Source organism: Arvicanthis niloticus, chromosome 19 (assembly GCF_011762505.2).
Source record: "Arvicanthis niloticus isolate mArvNil1 chromosome 19, mArvNil1.pat.X, whole genome shotgun sequence".
In the NCBI taxonomy this organism is placed as follows: Eukaryota; Metazoa; Chordata; class Mammalia; order Rodentia; family Muridae; genus Arvicanthis; species Arvicanthis niloticus.
Genome location: NC_047676.1, coordinates 14,031,350 through 14,046,353, shown reverse-complemented (window position 1 = coordinate 14,046,353; position 15,004 = coordinate 14,031,350). Strand labels below are relative to the sequence as shown.

Here is a 15,004-nt window from a genome sequence, read left to right as displayed (position 1 = left end):
CCCACCATCACCCATTACTCATGGAAGCTTGACAGGCATGCGAATTTGGGTGAGTAGCACTGGAAATAGTCCTAAGACAGAAGTACCACACAGTCTATAGCACGTGTTTATCTCTCTCTCCCGTATTGGGTCCAAACTACGTAGAACTAAAAGAAACGGCATCATTTAAAACAAGTTAGGAAAAAGATGTTTGTGCAAAGTTTATGTTGCTAATTAAATTAGGGTTTGTGGCAGATCAAGAACAAATACTGAGTCCGGGAAAATATTTCCTTTGATCCCAGGCTCCTGTACTTCAAAAGCTAACTGAGAGGCTCTTGCAAGATTCCGGTAGTCCTCCTTTTCCTACCATGTGGGGGCTCCTGACACAAAGAAGACAAGGACCCCAGAGATTCTGTGACTAGCCTTCAGTGAATAGCCTGCTCAGGCCAGGCTCTGACATCAGATGACTCAGGGGGCTGATGAGTCACTGAGGGTTCGAGAATTTTCCGCCATTGCTTACATCCCATGAAAAAGTTACTTGATGCCTGTCTTCATGTTCTCCTGTGAGGGACAGAGCTGTGATGTCTTGTCTTGGAGCTTAAATACAAAAGGGATGCTGAGACTTTAGGAACACTGAGAAAGACTTGCAAATAAAACTCTAGAGGGATGCTCAAGCTGTTTGCTTTGTCTCCCAGGAAGAGCCGCCATAAGGTTGTATCCCTGAGTTGTGGATACAGTATGTGCTCCGTACCTCTGAGCAAATGACAGGAAGAATGGGATTGTTTGTGCTGACTGTCCCACAGGCATTGTCCCAGGGACTCTCTGATGCCCATATCCATCCTCCCTCTGTAGTTAAGTCCTCATTGTACTATTTCAGCTCTGGCCCCACATGAGCCCGTGATTTTTAAAGACACTTCTGTTGGCTATCAGACCATTGAGTGATTGGCCCTGGAGAGACTGAACTTTCCCTATGCTGGCAGGAGGTAAAGGCTGAAGCCCAGTGCCATGACAAGGAATAGCTTATCTCCCTGGAAGAGACGAGCCATCAGACTGCCTTTCAGGAAAATAAAGCCGAAACAGTGATGATTGTGGGAGCGTCCTGACCAGAACTGTTTAGCTATGCATAGCTCTCATCTCTACCTAAACCTAAGCCTCGTGTCAGGACACTGGAAATGAGTGTGAGGATTCTCTAGACCTCTTCCTTCCTCTCCTCAGCAACTCAACAACCTCCCTTCTCTGCCTTTCACTATTGCGGTTGTTCTCAGTTGGTTCATGGAGGATGAGCGGACAAGCCTACTGTATTGATAATGGACTGTGAGGGCCAGTAGAGACCCTGACAGTAACACGTCTACAAGTCAGGTAACAGGAACATCAGGAAAGGAGGAGACTGGATATGGATGAAGGAAGGGTCCCTGCCCCCTCAGCCCAGGAAGGAATCCTGGCAGCTGTGAAGAGGGAAAATGATTTTCTCGTGAGAGGCAGTCCCACGGCAGCTCACTGCATCCCGTCCTATTGAGTAAGGAGTAAGGGTTCTCGACACCATCCCCTTTGCTCCATGTTTACCTGCCTCTGGACTGAATATTCATCTATTTCCAAACTTTTGTGAGTCTAGATGTCAAACTCAATGTACCAGTGAAGCACATCAGGTCATCCTAAATGCTGACAAAAGACAGTTGGGAATGCAGAGAAGCACCAGACCCTGACTATATGGTAAGAGCAGAATGAGTAAGAACGACTGAACACAGCATCTGCTAAGAGATGTTCTCAAAGCCAAGCTGCCCCACTGACCAGATTATTTCCACATAACTCCTTTGGAAGAAGTTGTATTCCCAATTTGAGATAACTGAACTGATGTTAAGGAGTGGGCCAGAGTTTGTTGGAGTAAAACACTGACGGAATCCTCTTGTGAGTTCCGCCATTTGGAACCGCAACACCCATGGCTGCCCCCAGCCTGAAATGGCGTTTCCTCCCTTTGATGTTGAGATGGCTCCTGACCCACAAGCTGCAGAGAGTCAGCTGTCTCACTCGGGTACTAAGATGAAGCTACTTTCAAAATGTCCACACCACTGAGGATGTTTGAGACTATAAGCACAGGAGACCAGTGTGACCTAATGTGGCTTCAAACATCAGATCAATGCTTATCCCATGTAACAAGGCACCTAGACATAGGTGGAGCCAGGGCTGTGGGGCTCCCTGCAGTCATCCCTGCCTTAGAAGGACAGCGATGTTATGCCAAAATCAAGTAGAGCCTTGGCCACCTCTCTTTGAATTTAAGTCCTGTTCCCCTAGGTTCTGAAGACCCCACAAGTTACCTACCATCACCAGCCTCAGCCCCTCCTTTGTCAATTAGACAGAATAATCATACCTCCCTTGTGGCCTTGCTCTTAGCATTAAGTTGGCTAAGTCATCTAAGTGCTTGCCCAGAACCCGGCACGGAGTAAGTACCACGCAAATGTTTGTTTATACCACCTTTACTTACTTATAACTTCTGCTCAGTATTGCAAGACAGTCCCAGGGCAGCAACTTTTCCTGCAGTCTTTCATGTCAATGGGTACACACAGGGACACAGGAAGGCACAGAATAGAGCTCGCACGAAGTAATGGTGGCCCGAGTTTCTATCTTTCTGGGCCTTTCTCTCTTTCAGCAGGGAAATGCTCTTTCCCTGACCTCTGTGCCTCACTTTTGGATCGCCTAGGCTGTTTCATGTGCTGACTTCCAAACTGATGCAATTATCTTGATTTAGAGTGGTTCTCCATCTTGCTAACGCCGTGACCTTTAAAACAATTCCTCATGTTGGGGCGACCCAGCCATAAATTTATTTTCATTCCTTCTTCATAACTGTAATTTGCTACTATTGTAACTCATAAATATCCATGTTTTCTGATGGTCTTTGCCGCCCCCTGTGAAAGGGTTTTTCAACCCCGCCCCACAAAGGGGTCATGACTCACACACATGTTGAGAGTCTCTCCTCTCCGGCCTAACATAATGGCCACCAGCCATATGAAGGATGTTCTATTTTACAAGTGCGTGTGTGTGTGTGTGTGTGTGTGTACAATGAAGATTTTTTTAAATAAAAATTTATTTTTATTTCATGTGTATGGATGTTTTGCCTGCATACATGTACCACATATATACAGTTTCCCTGGAGTGCAGAAGAGAGAGGATGTCAGAAACCCTGGGACTGATGTTACATATGATTGTGAGCTGCCATGCAGGTGCTGGGAACTGACTCTGGGTTCTCTGCCTGAGCCAGTACTCTTGTCTGCCGGGCCATCTCTCTGTAGCCTGGCATTTCTATTTTAAAGTGAGTAAAATTAAATTTTCAGTTGCTCCGTCACAAAGGCCGCACGTTAAGGGCCCAGTGAGCTCGTGAAGCTGGTGCCCCCTCTGTCACGGATGTTAGACATACAGACTGGCAGTCACCATGACAAAACGCTGAGGTGAACAGAGCTGCCATCAGAGTTCACTCGTGGAGCTGGCTGAGGAGTGACCTCTCCAATGCCACACTCCCCTGTGAGTGAGGAAGGGACATGTACACAAACCAGAAGAGAAGGTAGACTGGGAGTTAGAAATCAACAATGAGGAAACAGCAGAGGAGAAGACAAGTGTTGTGGTTCATACCTGCAATGTCACTCAAAGGTCCATGTCCCCAGTCCATGGTACCATTGGGAGGTGGTGACACCTTTAAGAGGTGAGTCTTTGTGTGCATGTGTGTGTGTGTGTGTGTGTGTGTGTGTGTGTGTGTGCATGTTTATCATTGACAGTCTGATCTTCAGGGACAAGGCGAGATCCAAGTCCCCTCCCCCCCCTTTTTTTTAACTTGAAAGTAGAATTTTATTTTATTTTTTATTTTTTGTTGGATATTTATTTACTTATATTTCAGATGTCATCCCCTTTCCCCATTTCCCCTGCCTAGAAACACCCTATCCCATCCCCCCTCCTCCTTTTTGCTTTTATACCATTTTAATTACATGCAAGCATTAAGGTCAGTTCTAAGTTGAGGAACTAGCAATACAATAGATGCAAATAGTCAAGGAACAAGCAAGACAGTAAACAAAATTCCACTAACACTCCCATGTTCACTGTTTCTAAGGGCTTATCAGGATGACCAAAATATCTGAGCCAACTTCCTTGTCCTAGCCCAAAGTCTTGTGGCTGCTGGGCAAGACTCTGACTTGGGCCAAGGACAAGGAAGGGGGCTGCCTGGCAGAAGATCCCAGTCTTCTGTGTTTTGCTTCCTGGCTAGAGGTGATCCGCTTTGCTCTACAATACGATCCACGAATGAGGTGTGGCCTTGACGCCGTCCCCCCAAAAGAACCAGGCTAATCAACCACGAACCAAGACCTTCAGAGAGATGCGTGGGAAACTTTTCTAGTACTCAGTTAATTACGTCAAGTATTGAAGCCAGTGCTTGGGAGTGCAATAACTGTGAACAGCGTCTGCAAAAGAGAAAGCCGGGAAAACTGGACTTAAACGTTTACCAAAATGGCATCTCCACCGAAACAGCATCTCTGGACTTGAAGCCAGCTGACCAGGTTGGGAGAGATATCAGTAAGCAATTAGCATCCCTTCCACCCAAATCTGTTTTAGTAACTAAAAGGGAAAGTGATCTTTTTTCCCTGACTACACGTTGGCCCTCAACCCAATGTGGCAATAAGATTCTTTATGTTACCAAGCTGATGCTGGCCATTTTATGATCATCCCATAAAATTTAGCAATAAAAAAAAAACATTTTCTGCCTCACATCATCACTGCGAGGCACAGTCTATCACATGCCAAAGCCCCAGGGAAGAATTACAGATCTGCCTGCAAAATACAGCAACGGGAACACCACTGTCTTACGCAAAAACCCTGGACAGCAGTAAGAGTCCCCCAGAGAGCCTCATATGCAATGATGTGTTGGCTGCCTGTGGCAGCGGTGCAGCTAGAGCAGCAGCAGTCATAGCCGATGTATAGTTATCCACAACACCATGTAGGGCATTTGCCTAAAGTCTGCAAATAAAGGCCCAGATGGTGCTTAGACATTCTAATGCAAAAGTATGGATTGCTGCCACATTTTCACACCATGACTCTATGTAAGCAAACCTTTGGTGGGGTGTGAATCAGGATAATGGTTCTTGAAATCATCTGGAAAGCCTTGATGCACACCTGTTATTCTAACACTCGGCACTCGGGATCAGGAGAAGTGTGAGTTCAAGGCCAGCCTGGGATGCATAGTGAGTTCCAGGCTAACCTGGATTACACAGAGAAATGGTGTCTCCAAAACAAAAAGAAAGACTACTAAGCAGTGGGGCCTCTTGAGCAGGCTGCTCCGGCCGGCTCAGAAGCGTTGCTCTGCATAGTGTCATTCCAACTTCAGATGTCGAGACATGAAATAGTCCTTAAGCAAGAGAACTTAAACCAATCAGAACTGTCGGGCATTTGTGCCCAGAAGAGCAAATGGCTGACTTTTAGCAACACACCACTAGCTGCCCTTCATCTTCGCGGTCTCCGACGCACTAAATCTTAGATGGAGATTTACATTTCTACCAAGTTCCTGAGTAATACTGATTCTGCTCGCTGGGGAAACCAACCACACCTTGAAAAATCACTTGGAAGAACATTTATTGGAACCTTGAAGTCAGGCCATCGATCCTTGTTATCCTGAATATAATGTAAACCATGGCGTGTGCTGGGGTTGGTTTGTCAAAGAATTGTAGTAGACCATTCAATATTAAATTGATGCTACTAACAGCTAAAGCTTGCAGGATACTGGCTAACAAGTCAGCTATTGTCCGAGGCCTTCTAGGCATTGACTCCTTGATTCTCACAGTAACCTTAGACTGCAGGTCCTATGGTGTTGTTAAGGCTCAAGCAAAGAGCAGTCCCATGACTGACTTGCCCAAGTTTATTAGGGAACTTGTCGAGATACAAACATAAGCACTGTAGTTCCAGAACCCGTAAATTTACCAATGTCCTACAAATCATAGACAAGATGCATCTGTAGTTCTGCCAAATGTTAATACAGTGCCAGTTCTTTTAAAGGAGGCCTGTGGGGTAGAGCGGTGACTCGACATTTAATACGCTCTCACTGTGCAATCATGAGAATGGGAATTTAGGTCTCGGCCCTGATGTAGCAAATGGGGCATCCTGTACACACCTGTAACTTTAGCTCCAAGTGAGGACCTTGTTAGCTCCCAGTCTAGCTGTGCAAACATGACCCTTGAGATCAGGGAAAGATCCCACCTTAGAGGAATAGGTGGTAGGTAATAAAGGAGAGCACCCAACTGCTTATTTTGGTTCTCTGCATACACACACACACACACAAACACACACATGCACACACACACTCCCCCAGCTCCAAACACACAGCATATGTGCAATACAGAAATAAGTCTTTTTAAAAAAAAAAAAAAACATAATTTAAAATTAAAAAAATACAAGTTCCAAAAAAGAAAATTTGAATTCTTTCCCCAATTAATGATAGATGATGATAGATAGATAGATAGATAGATAGATAAATATATATATAGATAGATAGATAGGTAGATACAGACTTTTTGAAAACATTTAAAATGTTTTGCAAGTATGACATTTGATCCCTGAGTCCTGTACTTCGGTACAGGACTATCCAAGAATAAGGTGTTATTATTGAGAGACACAGTTTCATTACAAAATGGAAGAAAACATCGCCACTTTTTATAATTGCCTAACCCACAGTTTACACTCCTTTAAGTTTTTTAAACACCATTTTCTATTGTTCTCTCATTCTTAATAGTTTTTTTTTTTTTATTATGCTGGCTTTTAAGAAAGATTTATAAGAATATTAAAGAGATGGTTCAGCAGTTAAAAGCATGTACTCCTCTTGCAGAGGACCCAAGTTCATGTTCCAGACCCACATGAGGCAGCTCACTGCCTGTAACCCCAGATGTCAGGGGTCTAACATCCTCTTCTGGACTCTAAGGGTCCCTACACTTACAAGTAGACTCACACACACACACTCATGAACACACACATGCACATGCATGCACATGTATCCATATACACACACACACGCGCGCACACACACACACGAGTTTATTAGCTATAAATAAAATCATGGAAATGTTTTCACCCCTGCCTTCATGTGAATGTAAGTCCTCATTTCTCCTAAATAAAGTCTTAATAACAGATTTGCTGCTTTCCACTCTCTCTGCATGTCTGAGCCGTGTAGCTGATTTTAACACGGTTCAACCTTTTTGCGTGTCAGTCGGCATTCTCTGGTGAAATACAGCACGTCCTCAGAACAGTGCTATGTATACAGGCACACTGACTGCTTGTCCTTTCCATCTTTTTTCTGATTCACGGAGATTCATAGCAGTTATGTCCAGGAACAGTAAACAGTTTGTTTTGTGTTTCCCATTCTCTGTCTCTCTCTCTCTCTGTCTCTCTCTGTCTCTCTCACTCTCTCGCTCTCCCCTCCCCCCTCTTTCTTTCTTCCTTTCTTTCTTTCTAACTAATGGCAGATTTTGACATTTTTACCCTAGATTTTTCAACTGATAACAGCTCTCATTTTACTGGTCTGATTCTCCTAACTTCGCCTCCTGAGGAACTAGATCCTAACCCTGTGGCCCTGATATGGCCTTGTTGGCTTTTGACACATCTATTTGCTGGCCCTGTGAGATTTCCACCCTTACCTTGAATTTGGCAGAACACAGACTAAAAGTAGCCAATCCTCCCAGAAGCCTGTTTAGAATGCAGTTTAGAAGCAAATGTTGGCTTCAGGTGTCCTACGGCTTCTGGGACATCATGACTTTTAGAATCTTTCACTACACACACACACACACACACACACACACACACACACACACTAGGATAGAGTACACATCATGAAATCACATCACTATTTCCAGCTAATGTTAACCTCCTACTGAATCTCAAAGACGTGAGGAGAAAGACCACAGACCTAAGTCATTACGGCCAAATTAATTAAAGCAAGCAATAAATTAAAACAAGTTGCTGTTTTTTTTAAATTTGTGTACATGGGTTGCTTCCCCCCAAGGTCAAGTTCAAGAGGTCAGCATTGGATATGAGGAAGAGAAGGCTTTTGTAGCTCAGGGTCGGGGGCTTCCAAATGGAAGCTTTGGTGGGCAGAATAGGCGGGGCTGTAGGAACAGAACATAAGCATCACCAGTTAGACCCTCCTGCAACATAACAAGGTTGCAAGGTGGCAAAACAAGGTCATCATAAGGAGGCAGCCATAATGAGGTAGCCACAACAACTCTTTTGACCAAAGGTAGGGTTGCAAGATGGTTATTAACTTTTTGAAACAAAGACTCGATTGTCATTGCTGGAACACGCAGTGCAGAACCATTTGCAGTTAAGGATACAGGTGGGGCATAACCCAATCCTTGAAAAACAGGCTTAATCATAAACAGGAATGAACTTAGTTTGTCTTTACAAACTTTAAGCCTAAGGTGGAGGCCAGACAGCTCTTCACTTCCACCTTTGATTTTGTTTGTATCACTCTTTCTTTACCAGAAATTTGCTTCTTAATAAAATTAGCAAGTTTAGTCATTAGCTTTGTGTCCAAATACAGATAAGTCAATTTCATAGTGACAAGGGCCAACTTCCTGCTGTTAAGTAGCAGGTGTGTGTGTGTGTGTGTGTGTGTGTGTTGGGGGGGTCCCTTCACAGTTCTTTCTATCCTTACACAAGTAGGGAATTACAGTTGGAGTGCTGAGTTCAAAATACACTTAAGTCTTTCTTTATAAGGTTATGTTTCCAGTTTAGTATGCAGTTGTGTTGATTTTGTTTTCATTTATTTTCACATTTAGGAAGTGACATGAAGATATTTTCAAAGCTTCCCAGAATGTAGAGAGTTAAGGGGTAAGAAGCAACCCCCCCTCCTCCCTCTCTCCCTCCCTTCCCCTCTCCCTCTCTTTCCCTTTCTCCCTTCCCCCTCTCCTTCCCCTTTTACTCCTGCCCCCCCTCACTCTCTCTCTCTTCCTTGTTATGTTTTCATGTATTGAAATAAGGCCTTCTCCAGCGCTCTTCCCATACCCACAGACCTTGCTTTGATCCCACCTGTGGAGGATGGCATTTCCCTCCTGTGAACTCCAATGGCTATTCATAACAGGCATCCTGAAATAGTCCTGATTGCCATGTCTAGGATCAGCAGATGTTTTTTCAGAAGGACCAGATGAAACTATTTCAGGCTTAACAATCACACACATGTATGCCTCATACCTTTTTTTCTTCGATAATCTTTTATCTCCTCAACTAATAGGGTATGTAACTATAGATGGTGTCCTAAAATACATAGCCCCCTAGCCACAGTTTGCCAACACCTTTCTTACACTGCCTTCCTAATTCAGGTACATTGTGGTCAGAAAAAAAAAAATACCTTACTTACCCTTCATGCCCCATGCACAGCACACGGTGGGGAAAATGTCCATTGGATTCTTCTATTCTCCATTCTCTCGTGGAATCCTTAAAGATGTGGATACTCATGACAATCGTGCTGTAGAAATCTGGAAAAAAATGGTGTGTGTAAACGTACTGTGTCAGTTACAGAGAGTAACCAGTTCATATACCAGGCTGCATGCTAGGGCAGTCATCTGCCCAAGGGGAGAGAGAAGGTAGCCATGGAGCGCATCAGTACCAACTTGGGTTCTTGGGATCAAACACAAATATCCAAGGGAGACTTCCTGGCTAAACACTGTACAAAATTAGATTTACGAAAAACAAAGAAAAAAAGAAAGAAAAAAAAAAAAAAAAAACAAAGGAAACGCAAGTACTGAAAATCCCTCTGAGTGACCTCCGAATTGTCTAGCAGTAGCTGTCAAGGCACAGGTAGGAAGGATGTCTAAGGAGATAACCTCTTCAAAAGTGGGGATGTTCACATACGCATAACAATGACGTCACTGGGAAGAGCCTAAACCCAAAGCTCTCTTGTGTTCCGTGCTGTTTTACATACAGTCTGAAGATGGTTCTACATGATAGTTGTAAGGAATCAGCTTTTTTGGTGTGATTGATCACATGAGGTCAGATGAGAAATTTTCTACTTGTGGTACCCAAAGGACAGGGAAGCAAGCTTTATATTTTTAGATTAAGGGTGCTCCGCCTGTATTGTATCCCTCCCTCACTGGGGGAAGAGGCCAATGAGAAACTGGGCGCTCTGGAGAAGCTGGAGAAGGGAACAAAGACCGGGAGCCCGTTCCCAGGGCTTTGGCACCGGCCTCTGCTAGAGCTCAAGAAAGCAAGTAGTGCATTAGTGCTACAGTCTGCCGAGCTAAAATTTCTCCCCCTGAGGAACTTAATCGGCTCCTGGGTTTTCACCTTGGGGGGGGGGGGGGAATGTTCATCTTTCTTGGGTAGAGGGACGGAGGGGGGGGGGGGGGAGGAAACAAATGGAAACTCCTCTTCAAAATCTGCTGTCCATGCTCCAGGAAGTCTTTACCGACACCCATTTCCACCTCCGATCCAAACCTTGATGTCCTGGAGATGTTATTACTTCCTAGCTCAGATCTTCACCCACCCAGAGCGACTCACATCTGACAAGAGCTTTCTTTGTGGTCCTTGCCAAAGAATCCAAGGGTCCGTTTGAAGCATTTTTTTAATCCTAAGAAAATTTATTTCCACATGCACACGGGATGAAAAGTATGTGAAACCCATCCAAAACAAAGGTGCTCGACACTGTTTGAAGTTCCAGTGTTGTTCTTTTCCTCTTTTAAAGCCATGGGTTGTAAAAAGAAAAGGAGAGAGGGCTTCCAAGCCAAGCTGTCCCTCTGAGTAAGTTAATCCCTCTAGGGGTCCTTGTGACAAAAGCCAAAGACCCTGATGCTGATATTTGAAGTCGCAAAACAAGTTAAACATCCAAACTATTTCTGCTGTCTCTAAAATACTAAAACGCGAGACAGTCGTGATATTTGTTGACGTTTGTTATACTTCTGATGAACAATAAGCCAACAAGAAGATTAACAGGAAATTCCATTCATAAGATAAGCAGCTGTTCCTGCAAGCCTTCAGCCCTATCATGGGACCCCAAGCTTCTTTATGCAGCTTCTGTTTGTTAAATAGTCAGCATTCCGATGTGTTCCCAAAGGAAATGCATTTAAAGTAACTTTTTATGGCTAATTTTGACTCACAGTTTTGGAAAGAGATAATAGCCTTTAAGATTAATTTTTTTACTCTGGTAAATGGTAGTTTGTCAAGTTATGAATATTTATCAGCGACTTTAATTACCACATGAATTACAAATACCAGTCTTCAACCAATAACCCACCCCCACCCCCCCAACAATTAGCAAACTGATTTGCAATCCTAACTTGGCCTTGAGAGCCCATATTCCAGAGTATTGCATAATGCGTTATTATTTTATTCTTTCAAGAAAGTTCAAGAATACACTCTCCTACAAAAATAAGTCTTCTATTTTTGAGCTACTAAAGCATGTAGCACAACACTGAGATAATAGCTCCCAACTTACTTGGGGCCACAGTTTCAAATGACTAAAAAGAAAAAGAATGTAGCTAAGGCGGACAGACTGAAAGAGGAACAATAAAGAATTTGGATAACATTTTATCAGCCCATAGGTTTCAAAGACCATAAACCACTTAGCTATGAAAGCAAAACAATAATAATTTAAAGAATAATTTGCAATGAGCCACATAGGAAGTGGTGTCTCTTTACATGTTTTCTCAAGAGTCTGGGGAATCTTGTCATTGGAAGTAACTTTTTCTCACTTGCAACCGAGGATTCCACTAGGCAGTAATTGGTGCCCCTCATTTATGCACACTCACGGTCTTACAAAGGTTCCTCTTAACAAGTGACTCTTTCGTATTTACAATCTGAGTTCCATCCAGTGTTTGAGTGAAGAATTAGTCGGTATTGAATATGTTGAGGCCAACATACTGTTTGTATCGAATTTCCTACAGATGGCAATAAGAAAAACAAACAAACCCATCCATATGGAATGCTGAATCCTAATCTTACACACACACACACACACACACACATACACACTCAGAGACGGGGGGGGGGGGGGGCGTGCACACCAAGCCAGGTGAAGTACATTCTAGTAGCAGGAAAAAAATGGCAGCTTTGCTAGTGTGTAGGACATGAAGATTTTCATGAAGGGGTAAGGGCTCCACCAAAGACTCACTTACTACCCATCATTCACAAACTCTTCTGTAACCTACTCCCTAAATGCCATCCCCATTCACCTCCCTAATCCTACTGCTTACTGCCCTCCATCCCCACACACCCTGTTATTGAGAACCCCACCCGCCTCCATCTAGCCTGCCAGCATCTGCCTCTGAGAAGACTCCAGTAAACTCAACCCTTCTTGAATTGTGTGTCCTTATCGTTCAAATACTTCTGAGCAGGCATTTCCTGAATGATGTTTATTTATAAATTATCCATGTGTACCCCCTAATTTCAAGGCACGTATCAAAACCCAGCAAAGTTAACATCCTTCCTTAAAAAAAAAAAATCAAAGAACACACATGCATTCAATTTTCTTTTCTATTTCCTCCCATCCTTTTGGGGGTTCAAGCCTACTTTGCAACTTGGGAGATCCCCATTCAAAACAGCCGCCACATTAACATTTCTGAAATAATAAGAGATCATAATTAAGATCCAGTCTTAACTCCAGCAATTGCGGTCTTCAGTTTTTACTCTGAAATAAGAATGCTGACACTCCAGATTTCTGGTTTTGCTCACATGGCCTCAGACCTGGATATAAACATAAATACACAGAGATAAGCAGACCCATGGCTGCAGAGAGAGCTTACTCAGTAAAATGCTAGCAGCTCAAACATTAGGCCCACATTCGGTAGCCAGAACACACAGCAGAAGCTGGACATGGTGGCGCACAGATATGTGCATGTACGTACCCATCAACATGCACACACAGAAAGAGACAAGCTCTTGAGCTACGGAGATAAACCAATTAATTGCTTTGAATTCAGGAAATTCCGAGCTGGATCCCCAGAACCCAGGTTAAAAACAAAACAAACCAGGCAATTATTTTTAGTCCTGGGTAAGTTGCACATGCTCCCGGTGGATGGTCCCGCACCCACAAGCCTTTGGGAAGTATAATTGGAATCAGTGATTTATGAAGAAGGAGGAGGAGAGGGGATGGGAGTGGGAAGAAAGATGTGAATTTGGGAAAGGGAAGTCCTGTTATCTGACAGATGGGAAATGGATAGCTTTTAACAGGCTCCAGCTGGACAGGTCTATCACTAATAGATCCAAACAGCAATCCCACGTGCACACCTACATATACCACGTGTAGCCCAACAAATACCTCGTGTACCCCTTCATATACCTTGTGCACCCACCATGTGCACACCTACATATACCACGTGCACCCCAACATATACCATGTGCACACCTACATATACCATGTGCACCCCAACATATACCACGTGCACTCCAACATATAACACATGCACACCTACATATACCACATGCACCCCAACATATACCATGTGCACACCTACATATACCCTGTGCATCCCAACATATACCACGTACACCCACCATGTGTGCCCTAACATATGCCATGGCACTTCATTTCCATGGTTCCGTTCATAGCCCTGCTGCTCATTGGCAATCGCCTCCCCATCAGTGACACCTGCAGGCTCTGCTTTCTGACGCACACCTCACAAGTACGCTGGGTTCTCCTCTCCGTCATGCCCACGTGCATTGACCATCACCTTCCCACCTCACCACAGAGAAGTCTCTTCAGTCTACCTTTTCTCTCTGCTGCTAATTACCCAGGCTCTCTGCATTCCTCGATTCAGTAATTACATCTGTTTCCCCTGCCAACCTCCATGTTCTCCAAATAAGAGTTATAACCCCCCCCCCCCGTTGTCCTCCATGAGGACGTTCAGCTTACATGACTACTCCCAGTCAACAATTTTATTTTATACCATCAAACCAGCTCATGCCCACCTGCTTTTGTTCTGACACTTGTATTTGTAAACATCAAAAAGGTATATAACTCTGTACTGGCTGTTTGTGTGTCAACTTAACACAAGCTGGAGTTATCACAAAGAAAGGAGCCTCCCTTGAGGAAATGCCTCCATGAGATCCAGCTGTAAGACATTTTCTCAATTAGTGATAAAGGGTGGGAGGGCCCATTGTGGGTGGTGCCATCCCTGGGCTGGTAGTCTTGGGTTCTATAAGAAAGCAAGCTGAGCAAGGCAGGGGAAGCAATCCATCAGACAGCACCCCTCCAAGGCCTCTGCATCAGCTCCTGCCTCCAGGTTCCTGCCCTGTGTGAGTTCCTATCCTGACTTCCTTTGGTGATGACCAGCAATATGGAAGTGTAAGCTAAATAAACCCTTTCCTCCCCAACTTGCTTTTTGGTCATGACGTTTTGTGCAGGAATACAAACCCTGACTAAAACAAACACCAAAATATAATTATCTGTCTTGAAATTATAAACATGTATTAATCTCTCCTTTATCCTTTGAGACGCAGGTTAAAAGTCACTTCCTTCTGTGACCTAAACCCTTACACTGTCACAGCTTTTCTAAATTTTCATGGGATTCATGCAAATCTCTCTTATGCAGATGCTAGCTTTCTGTTAGTTTGTTTGCCAACCCAGTTAAGGAAACTCACTATTGACCCCACCAGTTTCAACAGTTCCCAGAAATAGATTTATGCTTGGGTAAAGGGTGGAGTGTGGAAGCAGCCAATGATGTGTTTATAAAATGATAAAGAGAAGGGGGTTATGTTCTATGGACGTGTGGTGAGGTATGAGGGAAGCCAAGCATCCCTTCCGGCTGAGGGACCAGCCATATGATGGTATAGTATAGAATAGAGTTTATTAAGGGCACGGGAAGGGGAATTAAGAGGGTAGTAGAGTCAGAGAGAGAGAGAGAGAGAGAGAGAGAGAGAGAGAGAGAGAGAGAGAAGAGAAGAGAAGAGAAGAGAAGAGAAGAGAAGAGAAGAGAAGAGAAGAGAAGAGAAGTAGAGGCTGGCCATGAGCACATGGTGGGGGGAAGAGAATGGGGAGAGAGGGGGGAAGGGGGGGACAAAGTGGGAGCAAGATGGC

General features: G+C 44.0%; 1 long non-coding RNA gene across 1 annotated transcript in view; it reads left to right on the top strand.

Annotated features, from left to right (window-relative positions):
• The window catches only part of LOC143435140 (uncharacterized), a 50,335-nt gene that overhangs the window by 33,924 nt on the left and 1,407 nt on the right, over window positions 1-15,004 (top strand). The window contains exon 4 of the long non-coding RNA XR_013105149.1: window positions 8,775-8,826. This is a non-coding gene — a long non-coding RNA (uncharacterized LOC143435140). The remainder of the gene's footprint in view (window positions 1-8,774; window positions 8,827-15,004) is intronic.